The sequence below is a fragment of the Notamacropus eugenii genome, chromosome 2 (assembly GCF_028372415.1).
Source record: "Notamacropus eugenii isolate mMacEug1 chromosome 2, mMacEug1.pri_v2, whole genome shotgun sequence".
Classification (NCBI taxonomy): Eukaryota; Metazoa; Chordata; class Mammalia; order Diprotodontia; family Macropodidae; genus Notamacropus; species Notamacropus eugenii.
Window position 1 is genome coordinate 281,297,040 of NC_092873.1, and position 15,936 is coordinate 281,312,975.

The window sequence follows — 15,936 nt, forward strand, 5'->3', positions numbered from 1 at the left end:
GGGCTCCTTGTTGTTCCTCACATCTCTTTCCATCTCCCAACTTTGAGCATTTTCACTGTCTGTCACTAATAACCACAATGCTTTCCCTCCTTATCCCTACGCTTATTCAACTTCCTTGGCTTTCTTCATGTTTTGTCAAAATTCTGCCTTCCATAAGATGTTCTTCCCAGTCTGCTTTAACTATAATGTCTTATCCCTGAGATTATCTCCAATTTATTTTATCTATCACTTGTTCAGCATAATTGTTTACATGTTATTCCTCCTTTAAAGGATGGACTCCTTAATACCAAGGAAAATCTTTTACCTTTCTATCCCTAGAAATTGCCATTGTGCCTGGCATATATTAGGCACTTTACAAATGCTAATTGATTGACTATATTTCTTCATAATTTTCATATTCATTGGTTCATTGGAAGAATGCCTTTTCCAATACATTCCATTACTATAATTCATAGAACCATAAACATTCATAATTGGAGGAAACATCAGTAGTCATCTCATTTAATTCATAATAGAACAAAAGTGTTCTCTGGAATGTTCCCCTAACTTGATCATTCAACATTTTTTCTTGAAGACCTCCAATAAGAGAGATCCCGTTATTTCTTGAGAAAACTGATTGAACTTTTTTATCTTTGTTAGGTTGGTGAGGTTTATTTTTTTTTTTTGCTTGTTTGTTTTTAGTTTTATGTTTCAAAAAAATTAGCAAGGATTTAGAAGCCGACTACCTTCACAGAGGTGATAAACTCTTTCTACCTAAAACTATTTATCTTTATTGAGTCTCATACCAGATTCTAAGGCATTTGAGAAGTATGTATTAATATCTTCTTATTAATTACTAAAATTACAAAATCTGTCATAAACCTCAGTTCTTGTGTCTTTCTCACACACTTTCTCTATGTGTATGTATACATGTCTAATACATACATATACTTATTTAAATGTAAACTTAATTTCCTAGACTTAAAAAAATCAAAATTAGTGATTGTATAATGTATTAACAGTGCAGCAAAATCCATAAACACAGAAATAATTATTTACAGTTTATTAAGAGAAATCACAAAATCATCTTTAGTTGTTTCTATAATGGTTGAGTTCTCTTGAAATTTTAATATTCAGTTTCACTTTTCCCTTTTCTCAAGATATCAATCAAAGTCTCTTCTCAAGAATTATAGAAATATTTCCAGTCAAGATATGTGTTCATTTTTTTTTTTGAAAGTAGTTGGAAGGAGTCTCATAAGCCATATAGTCCAACCCGTTGTTGAATAATAATGCTGTCTACAGTGTGATTAGCCTGTGCTTAATGACTTCTAGTGAGAAGGAACCCACTATTTCTTGATGCACTCACGTTAATTTATTTTGAACTTGTAGTCTGCTAAAAGCCACAGATCATTTCAGTAATTGGACTATTTTGTAATCCTAGTTTTCCTCCTTTAACAGGCTGCTCCTACTTTCAATATTCATAATGTGATGCTCTGAACTTAATACAACACTACAGAAATAATCTGAAAAGGGCAGGCTAGAATAGAATCATCACCTTCTTGGATATGGATATAAGCTTCTGTAAATGCAAGATTATATTAGCTTTTTTGGTTGCCATATTACATTGTTCCTATAATCATAGAGGTAGAGTAAGAAAGAATTTCATCTAAACTCATAACTTTAGAAATGAGAATGAGTCTCAGAGATATTTAGTGATTTGTACAAGGTCTCATGTTGTGAAGGTAACAGAGGTAGCATTTCAACCTACACCCTCTGACTTTAAGTCCAACACGGGGGAGGAGCCAAGATGGCAGAACAGAAAGATACACATACGATAGCTTCAAACCCACATATGGGCTTCAAATAGCCCATAAAATACGTGTAAAGAAGAACTCCCAACAAATTCTAGGGCAGCAAAAGCCACAGAACAAACGTTTCTTAAACATAATCTATGTTAATTGATTTCAAGATGAATATTATTCTATTTGCATCAAATCTGAAGTATTCTATGTTTTACTTTAGTCCATCAAAACCCTAAGATAAGAAAAAATGCTCTAAATATTATAATAGTATATCTAGTGATATAAAAGTGTTACAAATATTGTGTTCAGAGGGCAGGGTCAAGCTGGCAGAGTAGAAAGACAGAATTGTTCTAGTTCTCCCCCATAGGCATTAAAATACTGTAAAAATGACTCTGGGGGGAGGAGCCAAGATGGCAGAGTAGAAAGACACACATATGCTAGCTCTGAACCCACAGCCCATAAAATATCTGTAAAGAAGAACTCCCAACAAATTCTGGAGCAGCAGAAGCCACAGAACAATGGAGTGGAGGAAATTTCTGTTCCAGACAATCCTGGAAAACTGACCCAAAAGGTCAATGATGCACCAGACCCAGAGCAGAGCCCAGCCCTGCCTTGGCCGCATAGCACTGAGAAGAGCAGATCCTAGGAGGCTTCAGGGACAGAATCTCCAGCAGCCACACAGGTCCCTCCACCCACAGGTGAAAAGGGTCAATGAGAGGGTCTCTTTGGCTGGTTGAGAGGAGAGTGGGGTGTCCCCATAACTCAAGCCCCCTCAGGAAGCAGCAGCAGGGGTGGCAGCAGACAGGGGCTCCCCAAGCAGGCAGGAGCCTGGATTCATTTTTGAAGGTCTCCACATAAATCCCCTGAGGGAACTGAGACCAGTGAGACAACCCTGCCCTGACCTGAGCACCTGAACTTAATCTCACACTGAATAGCAGCCCTGCCCCTGCCAAAAGCCCTGAGGCTGGGAAGCAGCATTTGAATCTCAGACCCCAAGTGCTGGCTGGGTGGATCTGGAGGCATGGTGGGTGTGGAAAGAAAACTCAGAAGTCAAGTCACTGGCTGGGAAAATGCCCAGAAAAGGGGAAAAAAATAAGACTATAGAACGTTACTTTCTTGGTGAACAGATAATTCTTCTCTTCCTTTCGGGTGAGGAAGAACAATGCTTACCACCAGGGAAAGACACAGAAGTCAAGGCTTATGTATTCCACACATCCAAAATAAATATACCATGGGCTCAGGTCATGGAAGAGCTCAAAAAGGATTTTGAAAATCAAGTAAGAGAGGTGGAGGAAAAACTGGGAAGAGAAATGAGAGAGATGAAAGAAAAGCATGAAAAGCAGGTCAACACCTTGCTAAAGGAGACCCAAAAAAATGCTAAAGAAAATAACACCTTGAAAAATAGGCTAACTCACTTGGAAAAAGAGGTTCAAAAAGCCAATAAGGAGAAGATTGCTTCAAAAAGCAGAATTAACCAAATGGAAAAGGAGGTTCAAAAGTTCATGGAAGAAAATAGTTCTTTAAAAATTAGAATGGAACAGATGGAGGCTAATGACTTTATGAGAAACCAAGAAATCACAAAACCAAACCAAAAGAATGAAAGAATGGAAGATCATGTGAAATACTTCATTGGAAAACAACTCACCTGGAAAATAGATCTAGGAGAGATAATTTAAAAATTATGGGACTACCTGAAAGCCATGATCAGAAAAAGAGCCTAGACATCATCTTTCATGAAATTATCAAAGAAAACTGCCCTGAGAGTCTAGAACCAGAGGGCAAAATAAATATTCAAGGAATCCACTGATCATAGCCTGAAAGAGATCCAAAAAGAGAAACTCCTAGGAACATTGTGGCCAAATTCCAGAGTTCCCTGGTCAAGGAGAAAATATTGCAAGCAGCTAGAAAGAAACAATTCAAGTAATTGTGGGAATACAATCAAGATAACACAAGATCTAGCAGCTTCTACATTAAGGGATTTAAGGGAGTGGAATATGATATTCCAGAAGTCAAAGGAACTAGGACTAAAACCAAGAATCACCTACCCAGAAAACTGAGTATAATACTTCAGGGGAAAAAATGGTCTTTCAATGAAATAGAGGACTTTCAAGCATTCTTGATGAAAAGACCAGAGCTGAAAAGAAAAAATTGACTTTCAAACACAAGAATGAAGAGAAGCATGAAAAGGTAAACAGCAAAGAGAAGTCATAAGAGATTACCAAAGCTGAACTGTTTACATTCCTACATGGAAAGAAAATATTTATAACTCTTGAAACTTTTCAGTATCTGGGTAGTTGGTGGGATTACACACACACACACACACACACACACACACACACACACGGAGCACAGAGTGAATTGAATAGAATGGGATCATATCTTAAAAAAAATGAAATCAAGCAGTGAGAGAGAAATATATCGGGAGGAGAAAGGGAGAAATGGAATGGGGCAAATTATCTCTCACAAAAGAGGCAAGCAAAAGACTTTTTAGTGGAGGGAAAAAGAAGGGAGGTGAGAGAAAAACATGAAGTTTACTCTCATCGCATTCCACTAAAGGAAGGAGTAAAATGCACACTCATTTTGGTATGAAAACCTATCTTACAATACAGGAAAGTGGGGGAGAAGGGGATAAGCAAGGTGGGGGGGAGGATGGAAGGGAGGGCAATGGGAGGAGGGAGCAATTTGAAGTCAACATTCTTGGGGAGGGACAGGATCAAAAGAGAGAGTAGAAGCAATTGGGGGAAGGATGAGATGGAGGGAAATATAGTTAGTCTTACATAACACAACTATCATGGAAGTCATTTGCAAAATTACACAGATATGGCCTATATTGAATTGCTTGCCTTCCCAAAGCAAATGGGTGAGGAGGGAGGGATGAAGAGAAGTTGGAACTCAAAGTTTTAGGAACAACTGTCGAACACTGTTCTTGCTAGTAGGAAGTTAGAAATACAAGTAATGGGGTATGGAAGTTATATTGCCCTACAGGACAAAAGAGAAGATGGGGATAAGGGAAGGGAGGGATGTTAGAAGAAAGGGCAGATTAGTGATAGTGGCAATTAGAATGCTCAGGGTTTTGGGGGAGAGGAAGCAGAGAAATGGTGAGAAAATTTGGAACCTAAAATTTTGTGGAAATGAATGTTAAATAAAATGAAGTTAAATAAATAAATAAGTAAATAAATGAATGAATGAATGAATGAATGAATGAATGAATGAATGAATAAATAAATAAATAAATGAATGAATAAAAGTCCCACACTTCATTGTATCATGCTGCTACTTACCATGGATGGTATAGTGGACAAAGTGCCAGCATTACAATCATTTTCCTCATTGGTAAAATAAGTTGGAGAAGCAAATGTCAACTCACACCAGTATCTTTGCAAGAAAACAGAAATTGGGGTCACATTGATTCAGATACAACTAAAGACAACTGAACAACAACTGTCATACCATGACTGCCAAGTCTTCTACTTGTGAAGTTAATTTTTTTTGTACCCCAATATAAGTGTGAATTGGGATTTTTGAGTAAATGTTGTACATAAAATATAGTGTAAGCATTAAATCACCACATGCGGGCTGGCAATACAGCAAGAAATAACCACAATAACAATGACAACAGCACAGAGAACCTATTATTTTATCATCATTGAACAGTAACTATGAGGAAATTTTCCTGATTAGCCTAAATTGCAGACTTTCTGGCACTTAATATGTAAGTCCCAAAGAAACATTTTTTTTCAGTCTCCAGATAAACCCAATATTTATCCACTCTTCCCCACTTTATTATCCACTGTCTCTTTTATCCCTATCAAATTTTTGCTCATTAAGTCTGAAGTATTGTAGTCTTTGTGGATTCTTTATACTGATTTTTAACCCATTGATATTTTATTGGTATATGCTATTGAATTTCCATATTAATTAATATTAATTAAATTCCTAATTAATTTCTATTAGATTATTTTAGAATTGTCCATTTCCCATGCAGGCTGATGTCTTTCTTTTTCTTGGCTTCATAAAGAGTATGCCCTGGCTGCTTCTTAAACAAGCCTATTCAATGAATGGGCATTGTCTCACCCTAAAAAAATTATATCCAAATGTAATTTTATGTAAAAATATAATACTACTTGTCTTCTGAACATTAAACTATCATATTCCAGGTATTAATCCAACTTGATAATAATAGTTTTGAAGTAATATTGTAATCTGTCAGTATCTACATACTATTACCTTCAAAATTAATTAAATCGTGTTGATATATAGGTCTTTTGGGGGGGATCAGGACAATACTCATATTTCATAAAGACTCAAATAGATTTGTAATTTTCTATATTTTTTTAAAAAAACTATAGGTCATAAGGATTGCTTGCTTTTCAAAATTAAGAAAGAATTTATCTAGTCATGATATTTTTTACTTGGCAATTCATTTAATTGTTCCTTAATTTGTGTTTCCCATATCTGTTTATTTAGCTTACACATTTGTTGTTTTGTCAATTTAGATATTTTATATTTTTCCACAAAATTATATTTTATTCATACAATAATTCATGTTTTCACAATTCATTGTGTTCTTTCCGTTCTTACTTTTTGTTTTGTTTTTGTTTTGTAATAATTGATACTTTAAGATTTACAAGTGCAATTTACAAGTATAAGTACAAGATTTACAAGTACAATTATATAGATTACTGTATTTAATCCTCACACTAGCCCTATGAGGTACCCTATGACGGTATCCCTATTTTTTCAGATAACGAAACCAAGAGTCAGAGGGGCTAATTTGCATATTCAATAAATATAGTTTATTGCATACAGTAGTATAGAAGTAGTTTCCAAAGCAGATCTTCTTGATTTCTGGTCCAGCACTTACTCCACTATACCACACTGCTTTTCACTTACTAATTAAATTGTCCTTTTAAATGTTGCTAATTGTCCTTTAATACTGATTTTTTTAGTGTGTCAAATTTTAATATATTAATTTCTAGCAGACTCAACTCATTAACATTTTTCTCTCCTTGTTATAATTTTTCTGGAATATAATTGGCCTCTGAGAACTGCTTTAGCTTCATTCCATAAATTTTCACATGGAATACTTATAGTTTCATTTCTTAATAGAATTTTTATTGTTTCTATAATTTAATCTTTAATTCAACCATTATTTAGCTATTTAATATTTATTTGCCTTTGGGCCTTGAATCTTTTTTTGTTATATTCCACTTACTAATTACTGTTTTGGTATATTATGTTCTATAAAATAGTGTTTAGGATGCCTGTCTTTCTCAGTTTATTTATGTTACTTCTACTTTAAAGTGGAATCAATTTTGTGAATGCTCAATACATGTTTAAGTATAAGTAAATCATTTACTCAGTGCTCTCATGGCATTTTTGATAGGGTGAAATGAGATAATCATATTCAAAGCACTCCTTAAATATAAAAGTACTATAAAAATACCATTATCACTAATGTTATTATTAATGTTGCTACTATTATTATATTTACCCTTGCATCAAAATACTTTTAGAAAGTATTCTATTCAGGTCTATAACATATTTATATTCATTTATTTGGGTATCATAGATTTCAGTTATTGTCGTTGGTATTTATAAATATGCTTATATGTTTATTTGCAATTTAGTTAAATAGTTGATATGCCTTTAGGTATGCATAGATTTGTTTAATTGTTAATGAACTGGATTTATTATTTCACATGTTTGAGAGTACTAGCTCCTAGATTATAAATTTCTTTCACCAATATCAATAAACTACCTCTGTAATTTCAAGTCTTTGATTTAGTTGCTTAAGACTTTGAGAAGTTAAGTAGTTTTCCCTAAATTAGAAAGTTATTCTTCAGAGACAAATCAAAACCCCGGATTTCACTGTGTTAAAAAACCTGGAGACTAGGGAGAAGCTGAGGGAAAATTTCACCTCCCACATAGCCTCTACTTCCATCAGATGTCGGCTGTACCATCAAATCTATTGAAGAAATCAAGACTGTTAGATACTATTGGCTGCATCTGAAAAACTTAGTACAAAAATAATGTTTCCTTCTAACTAGGTAGTTAACAATGATCATCAGAATATAAACAATAGGCCAATTCTTAGCAGAGTTTCCCACCCCCCCTTTGTATTCCCAGCAACCAGAACAATAGCTATTTGTAGTAGTAGGTTAATAAGTAAATAATAACTATTTGTTGATTAATTAAGGAGTAAAGTAGTTTAGCTAAAGTTAGACCACCAAGCACACAGCCTTTATAAGCAGCGTTCTTTATAAAGTGCCAAGAGAGGCTGGGCCTTTGCCAGTGTCGTGGCCCCTTGGGCTCTACTGCCTCTGCCTCTGTGATGCCAATGAAGGATCGCTTCCCCATCCACAGGACCCTGTAGTACCTGAGACAGGACGATGTGGTGTTTAAGAGTTCAGTCAAGGTCATGACTGTAAATTACAACACCCGCCAGGATCTGAGCGAGGGAGTCAGGAAATTTGCTTTTCAATATTCCTCAGATTCAGTACAAAAACCTCTGGGTGCAGATCATGATGTTCAAGAACGTGGCACCATCACCATTTCTACAGTTTTATTTAGACTTGAACCAGTCCTGGTGGATGTGGAGGCCAAGAGCAACGAAGATATCATGCAGCATATAAAAAGATCCTGGGAAAAAAATGAGGAAGTCTTCAAGATGGAGGAGCTAGAGAAGAAAGCTTTCTCACCCAGCTTATTTTAGAACCAAAAAATACTGCCTTCGGGAATGTATCTGTGAAGTGGAGGGACAGGTCCCTTGTCCAGCCATTGTGCCTTTACCCAAAGAGATGACTGGCAAGTACAAAGCCACTCTGAAAGCCAGTGCTCAAGACTGAGGACTCACAGTGGAGGATCTTGATGTGTGGGACATCTGAGCTTGTGCTGAAAGACAAAGGCTTTAGAGACCAAGTGATGGAGAGACAGGTACTCAAGTAGTCTTACAAGCTAATAAGCTCCTAGGCCTCTCTCCAGAGCCCAGGAAAGCCCAAGCTACCTCATTCAAAAAGCCTCATTTTAGACACTAGCACCAGGCTAGAGGAGCAAGAAAACAAAACAGAGTTGGGGGATTTAAATGAAAAGACTTAGTTTGCTAATAAACCACTTTGTATTGGCTCTTTAAATGTGATTTTCTAGTTCTATAAGACAAGGGAACATTTACATGAGAAATGTTTTACTGATTAATGAAAATAAACAGATTGCCTCCAGTCAAAAACAAAAGAATAAAAATAAAGTGCCAAGAGAGAAAAAAAGAAATACCTATGTAGATTGTGTTTGCAAAACACATCAAAGTGCTGACTATGTGCCAAGCTACTCTTACACTAATGCAAAATGTAACATAGTAAGTGTGTAAGAGAAATCTCAAAAAAGTCTCATCTAGTGTGTGAATAGGGATAAATCATTTTAATTTATTGGGGGCAGAGAATGCTTCATGGAATGTGTTCTGTTTGGACTATATCTTGAAGACTGGGTAGAGTTTCAATACTCTCTTATGGGAAATGTAATATATGTGATCCAAATAGGAAATTAAAAAAAAAAAAAGGTCTGATTTCAGTAAGGTTGATTATACTGTGTTCATGTAAGATAAAGTTGAAAAAGAGCAGGGGGGACCATGTCAAGTTTTATGTTCACTAGGTAATAGAGAACAACTGGAGGATTTTGAGGAGTAAAATCATTTGTAAGTGCATAAGGAAAATAAATTGTTCAATCATGTGAAGGATGAATAAGAATTCAGGAACGAAGTTAGAAAGATTGACCAGGAAGTTATTACAATAGTTCAAGCTTGTAAGAAAAACATCAGAAATTTATATAGTGCTTTTAAGGCTTAAGAAATTTTTTATCTCTGTCAATCATTTATTTATTTATTCATTCATATACCAGCCTCCTTTTATTAAGTGTGGGCCAGGTTCTTACTATTGTGCTAAGGGCTAGAAATACAAAGAGAGAGGACACAAAATCTTAGCATATACGAGTTCATATGTGAATGGGAGAATCGGTATAAATAAATCAGAACAATATAAATATAGATTTATACATTTCATCTCATTTTATCTAGTGGAAATGAAGATCTGTCCTAGGTTGGTGATGAAGGAAAATGAGGAGTAGATTCAATATTCCTTTTTCTTACATGTCATTCTTTGAAGTCATCCACTTTCATCTTGCCTACTCAAACAATCAGATTCCTTCAATTATTTTCACTGTGTCCTTAAGTTATACGAAATATGATAGATATTGAAAGGAAAGTATATGATATATGATACAATAGGATAGATATGCTACATACTAGATATTAAAAGGAAATTAATAAATACAAGTGACAGGATGATAGAATTTCGACTTCCATCATAATTTGTAAGGGATGAGTCATACTTGTGGTAGGATTCATCAGCACCCCTTCTGTTTTTACTTAGCATCAGACACTCTCCATTAGGCAATGAGTCTAAGCATTGCCTTCAGACTAGTTTGTAGACAGTAATTGTGTTGTTAGACTTACGGGTATATATTTTTCCTCTTTTTTGATGCACATTAGCATTGCTCAGATAATAGGCTGTATTTTTGAAAATGAGAGTGTTTTTCATTATATTATGGAAAAACACTTAATATGCCACATGTGGAGTCACATGACCTTCCTTCTTGTTATGCCAAGTATCAACAATTCAAGGACTGAGATAGAAAGTATTGACTTATTAGGATTATGACCAATTACCAATATGTTGTGTATATGTGTGTGTATCTGTGTGTACTTTCTTTTTACAAGTGATTTATATCTCTGACAATGCTAAATGCAGAATCAGTGCTGAGTTTTTTGTTCGTTTTTGTAGCAAACTTGCACTTGTTTTCAACTATAATGTGTCCATTAAGAAAATTGTCCTAGAAACAGATGAGAGAATTGTAATAAAAGGTAAGCAACTAGTACATGAATATCAAAAGAGCCAACTGTGGAGAAATCACTATGTGTGAGGAGAGAGGAGAGAGGCAGAAAGGGGCTGGTACATGGTTCAACACTGCATGGGGAGCAGGGGCAGAGAAGCAAGAGCAGGAAGAAGGAGAGGCAGGATCCAACCAGACTCCTTTGTGGGGGTAGAGGGGCAGACGTGTGAAGCCAAGGACACAGACAAGAGAGGACTGGTGACACAGGGCCAGGGACAAACAAGCAGTACACTAGAGCAGACTGACAAAAGACACACGTTCTGTGAGTGGGTGCGCTGAGGGGTAGGAGCAGGCAAAGGTCTCCTCTGCAGGCACAGGACTCCCAGCCAGTTCCTTCTTTTAGTTTCATTTAACAGAATTTTTTGTTTGTTTGTTTGTTTTGTTTTGTTTGTTTGTTTGATGGGGGTGTGGGAGATCAGAATTATTTACCTAAAATCAAATTTGCATAATGTGAATTTATGTAACACAAGAACTATCTGTATAGACAAATGTCATGATAAAGAAAAGAAATAGTCATTATATAACCTTGTAATAATGAGTATGTATGCAGACATATAGATACAGATATATGAGAACAGATACAGAATGTAATATTTGCAAAATAATTTTTACATATACTATTCAATTAAGCTACATAATCACCCTTTGTGGTAGATACTACAGTTTTATTATTTCAATTTTAAGGTCCAGACTTGCATATTCTTTCTCATTTTACACATGGTAGAACTGAGACTCAAAGGGTTTGATTTTTCCATAGTCACAAAACCACTATGTATCAAAGGTAGAATTTTAAGAATCTCTTATGACTCTAAGTTAAGTGATCTTTACATTACACCACTCTAATGATTAGCAATAATTTAATTACTTCTGAAAAATTTACATCATGTCTATTTCTTCTACTGAGGAATCACCCACATTAACCAGGCTTACTTAAAACCACTGACTTCCTGGTCTGCTTTTCAACCTCCAATGCAATGGCCTTCACTGGCAACTCCTCTCTCCTTATGGCTCTTCTTCTGATTGTTGAATCTGAGGAAGTATTGTAAGCATACAATACATTTTATGTCATCTATGTATCTATTTAGGCAGGTAGGTAGTATAATGGATAGAGCTTCAGGTCTGGAGTTGGGAAGACCTGAGTTCAAACTTGGCTGCACTTACTATGTCAACTTTGGCAAGTCACTGAACCCTGTTTGCCTCAGTTTTCTCCTATGTAAAGTGATCTGGAGAAGGAAATGACAAACTACTCCAATATCTTTGCAAGAAAAACCTCAAATGCAGTTACAAAGAGTCAGACACAATTGAAAATTTACTTAAAAACAACAAAATCTGTCTATCTTACTTACCTGTAGACCTACTTTCCTAACTATTGAAGTAGAAGGTATTTTGCCCACCCTCTTTATAGACAGATCAAATGTAGAACATAATTTTTTTCTGTCTACAGAAAAGTATGTTTTGAACAACATAGGGGAGGTTGCACTGATCTTGGGTTCAGGAGATTCCTGATTTCAAATTTTGACTCCCATACCTAATATCTATATGACCATGGACATGACATGAACATGAGTTAGTTTCTCATCTTGTTTCCTTGTCTGTATAATGCTGATAATAATGCCTATAATTTCTGACTCAAAAAGTTATTGTGAAGATTAGATGAGATTTTGAATGTAACGTATTTTGCAAACCTTCAGATTCTACATAAAGGCCAGCTAGTACTATACCTCTATACCATTTATTAAAAAAAAATCATACTTCTAGGCCATCAATAGTTCAATGTCTTTAATCTCATTTTTGAGTAGAGATGTAGAGATTTTTGGGTTTGTCCTCAATTATTTGTATTGTTTTTATCTACTCCCTTTGTGTTTAATGATGTGCATTTGTGGGACAAGTGGCTGAGAATTAGGGTATAGTTTCTTCTCTTTCAGGGGAATTTTCTCACCTAGGGATTCATACCATAATCTTGACTTCATCAGCATTGCATCCCCATTAACTGAGTTATACAAGGCCATGACTAAAACTCAAGATAAATGGCAAAGAATTGGTCTTGATTCAATGCCAGAGAAAGCCACTCTTCTCACCCTCATGTCACCAATATAGTTAGTAGCCACACATTAAGCTAATATGTGAAAAGATCTTCCTGTAGAGGTGACATCTATTATGACAACTGTACAGTAATAGCCTTGTGAGGTGATGTGTCACTTTCTATAGATAAGGACTGGCAGCATAAAGAAATAGGTTCAGAGCCTTCATTTCCTTCCATTAAGAACATCCATTAAGTGAGTAGAAAAAATTTAGGACTTCTTTGGCATTAAATTTTAATGAACCTCTTTGGTTATTTTGAATATCTTACTGTACTTATACAGTAATTCTGTATATATATATATATATACATATATGTTTGTATATGTGTGTGTACTCATCTTTCGTTTACATATTTGTAGTTCAGTTTTTTCAATCTTATTCAAGTCTTCATGACTTTTTTTTTTTTTTTTGGTAAAAATACTGGAGTGTTTTGCTATTCCCTTCTCCAGTTCATTTTAACAGATGAAGAAACTGAGACAATCCTGTACATTTACTACTATTTTTACTTTCATCTTACTGTTGAGGAAACTGAGGCAGACAGGATCATGCAGCTGGTAAGCATGTAAAGCTGAATTTAAACTTGGTTCTTCTTAGCTTCAGACCCAACATTCTATTCCTCTGTAGGGGTTTCAGTGTGTCATAAAAAGTGTGTATTTGTCCTATCTTGATAAATGACCAATTTACTGCCTTGCCTGGCTATACATATCTTTGAAAATTTCATTTGTTACATTTCTTCATTATATTAGCATAGCCAACTTGCATTCACCATGTGTATTTCAATTGCTTTTTAAGCTATTTGTGACTATTTCTTTTTAGATCATTGCCTTCCACAGTTTTCAGTGATAACACTTTCAAAGTACTTCTATATCCCCCAAACAATCTATCCTTGCCCTCCAAGCCATCATATGGGGGAAATTATAAAACATAATATTTGATCTTACTTTAAAAGTAATTTTGTTCTGAAAAAACATATAATGAAAATGAATATTTTTAGAATCATATATTTAGAGCTAGAAGGTATTTAGAACTGATAAATCTAATATCTTAATTTTTCAGGTGGAAAAACTGAGGCACAGTGAAAAGCAGTAATTGTCTTAGGAAGGATCTGATGATGGGTCTTACTGTCTCCATGCTTATACCCTATCTGCTACAATGTATTTCATTTTTAAGACCTGTACACATAAGACATATTTCTTTAAGTGTGATCAGAACATTTCAGTTTTTCTAAGGAAATTTACTGGGTTTAAAAGACACCTATTTTTAAAACTAAGAGATAATGAATTATAAAGTGAGTAGAGACTGTAAAACAAATAGATATATCTTATATATTGACTATTGAAATAAGCAACAAATGAGTGTCATTATTTAAATCAGATGATTCTTTGAAAATACTTAAGTTATTCCAAAAATAGTGGCTTTGCTGAAAATAGTTTTAGAAATCCTATCTCAGAACTGTTTTCAGAAACTGCCTAGATGCCCCATAAAACTTTTCTTCTGGGTATTGGGGAAACTAGATAATTTCTAGATGACTTCGGGGAAAAGTGGCATAGGCCAAGGAAAGTTCCAATTTTAAAGATCACATTGGATAGACATGTCCAATGCTCTTTTGAGTCTACAATGAATTTTCTCCTGAACAACAGTAAGGCAATTAATGCAAGTATTTTATCCCCATTTTATTAATAACAGACAGAGAGGTTAAGGGTTTTGTTTATAATCACATAAATACTGGAACTCCTTCAATTAGTTACTGATTTGGGATTAACTTGGAAGGAAGTCTTCTGATAAGACAGTATCTATCTTAACATTAAAGAACTTGATTCCAAATTTGTTTAAATTATGGAAATGAGCATTACATGAAATTTTTCCAATTATCTCCAACTTCTAGTGCCCTCCCTCCCAAATTCCACGGTATTTAAGATTTTAATTTATTGATATTTATTCTCTTTGTATTTATTCTATGTTGGCTTACAACTATGCATTGAACTTACTCTCAGAGAGGGAGGACAACTATGTAGCACCATGAGTCTTTTAGGCGTATTCCTTTAGAACTGATTATTCTAAATACAATTGAATCAAGCCCCCACTCCAATATTTTCTCTCCCAAACCAATCATCAGTGTTTATTACTTCACTATCATTTAACCAATTAAGATGGATTAGTTATAACTAAAGAATATTGGCTCAGAAAATATAACAAGAATAAAAAGTACATTTCCCTCTAATACCTATGTGCATATTCCTCCCTATACTACAACAGTATCTGGGGAGACTGGTCTCAAACTTAAAGCAATTTCTATGAAACATTTAGCTTATAAAGTTCAATTGTGAATTTGTCATAGGAACTAGATGAATAGACCTTTCAACTATTAACATCTGTGTTAAGCAAATCAATCTTCTGGACCTCTGCTGCCACCTCATCTGTGCTCTCTGCCTTAAGCAAATCCCATCATGGACTTTATTACCTTTATTTATGAAGCTCTCTATTTCAGAATTTTCAAAGTTTACAAGGTTGTAGCCATCTCCAGTACTCTGTTTAAAATCAGATAAAATAGATGCTGAGGAAGGAGATGCTGATGTACTAGGATGTAAAAGGTTACAGCTAACCCAGGATCATCTGTGTAGGGCTAAGAAAAATGAAGCAAATAAGCTATAGTTTTCCCCACATAGCCTAAGAATTCAAAGAGAGACAGATTCTTCTGATTACCACTGAATAATAAAGTAAAGTTTTGTGGAAAGCAAAGTATATAGCACAGTGAACAGAGTGCCAGGCAGGCCCAGAGTAAAAAAAAAAAAAAAAGACATCTTCCAGAGTTCAAATCTGGCTTCAGACATTTATTAGCTGTGTGATTTGAGACAAGTTACTGAACCCTGTTTGCCTCAGTTTCCTCATCTGTAAAATGATCTGGAGAAGGAAATGGCAAACAACTTCAGTATCTTTGCCAAGAAAAGACCAAATGGTTTCACTCAAATAACTGAAAAGCAAGACAAAAGCCCTGTAGAAATGATGAATAAATCTAAAAGCTAGTTGTTGGAAAAAAGAAAAATAAAATCAAATGAAAAATGGCTTATACCTTTAGCTAATCTGATTCAAAAGTGAGAAAACTATCAAAACAGGAAAACAGCAAATGAAGAAA

At 34.9% G+C, this 15,936-nt stretch overlaps 1 pseudogene; it reads left to right on the forward strand.

Annotated features, from left to right (window-relative positions):
* Positions 1-8,055: 8,055 nt before the first annotated feature.
* Positions 8,056-8,731, forward strand: LOC140523898 (small ribosomal subunit protein mS25 pseudogene; annotated as a pseudogene).
* Positions 8,732-15,936: the final 7,205 nt, after the last annotated feature.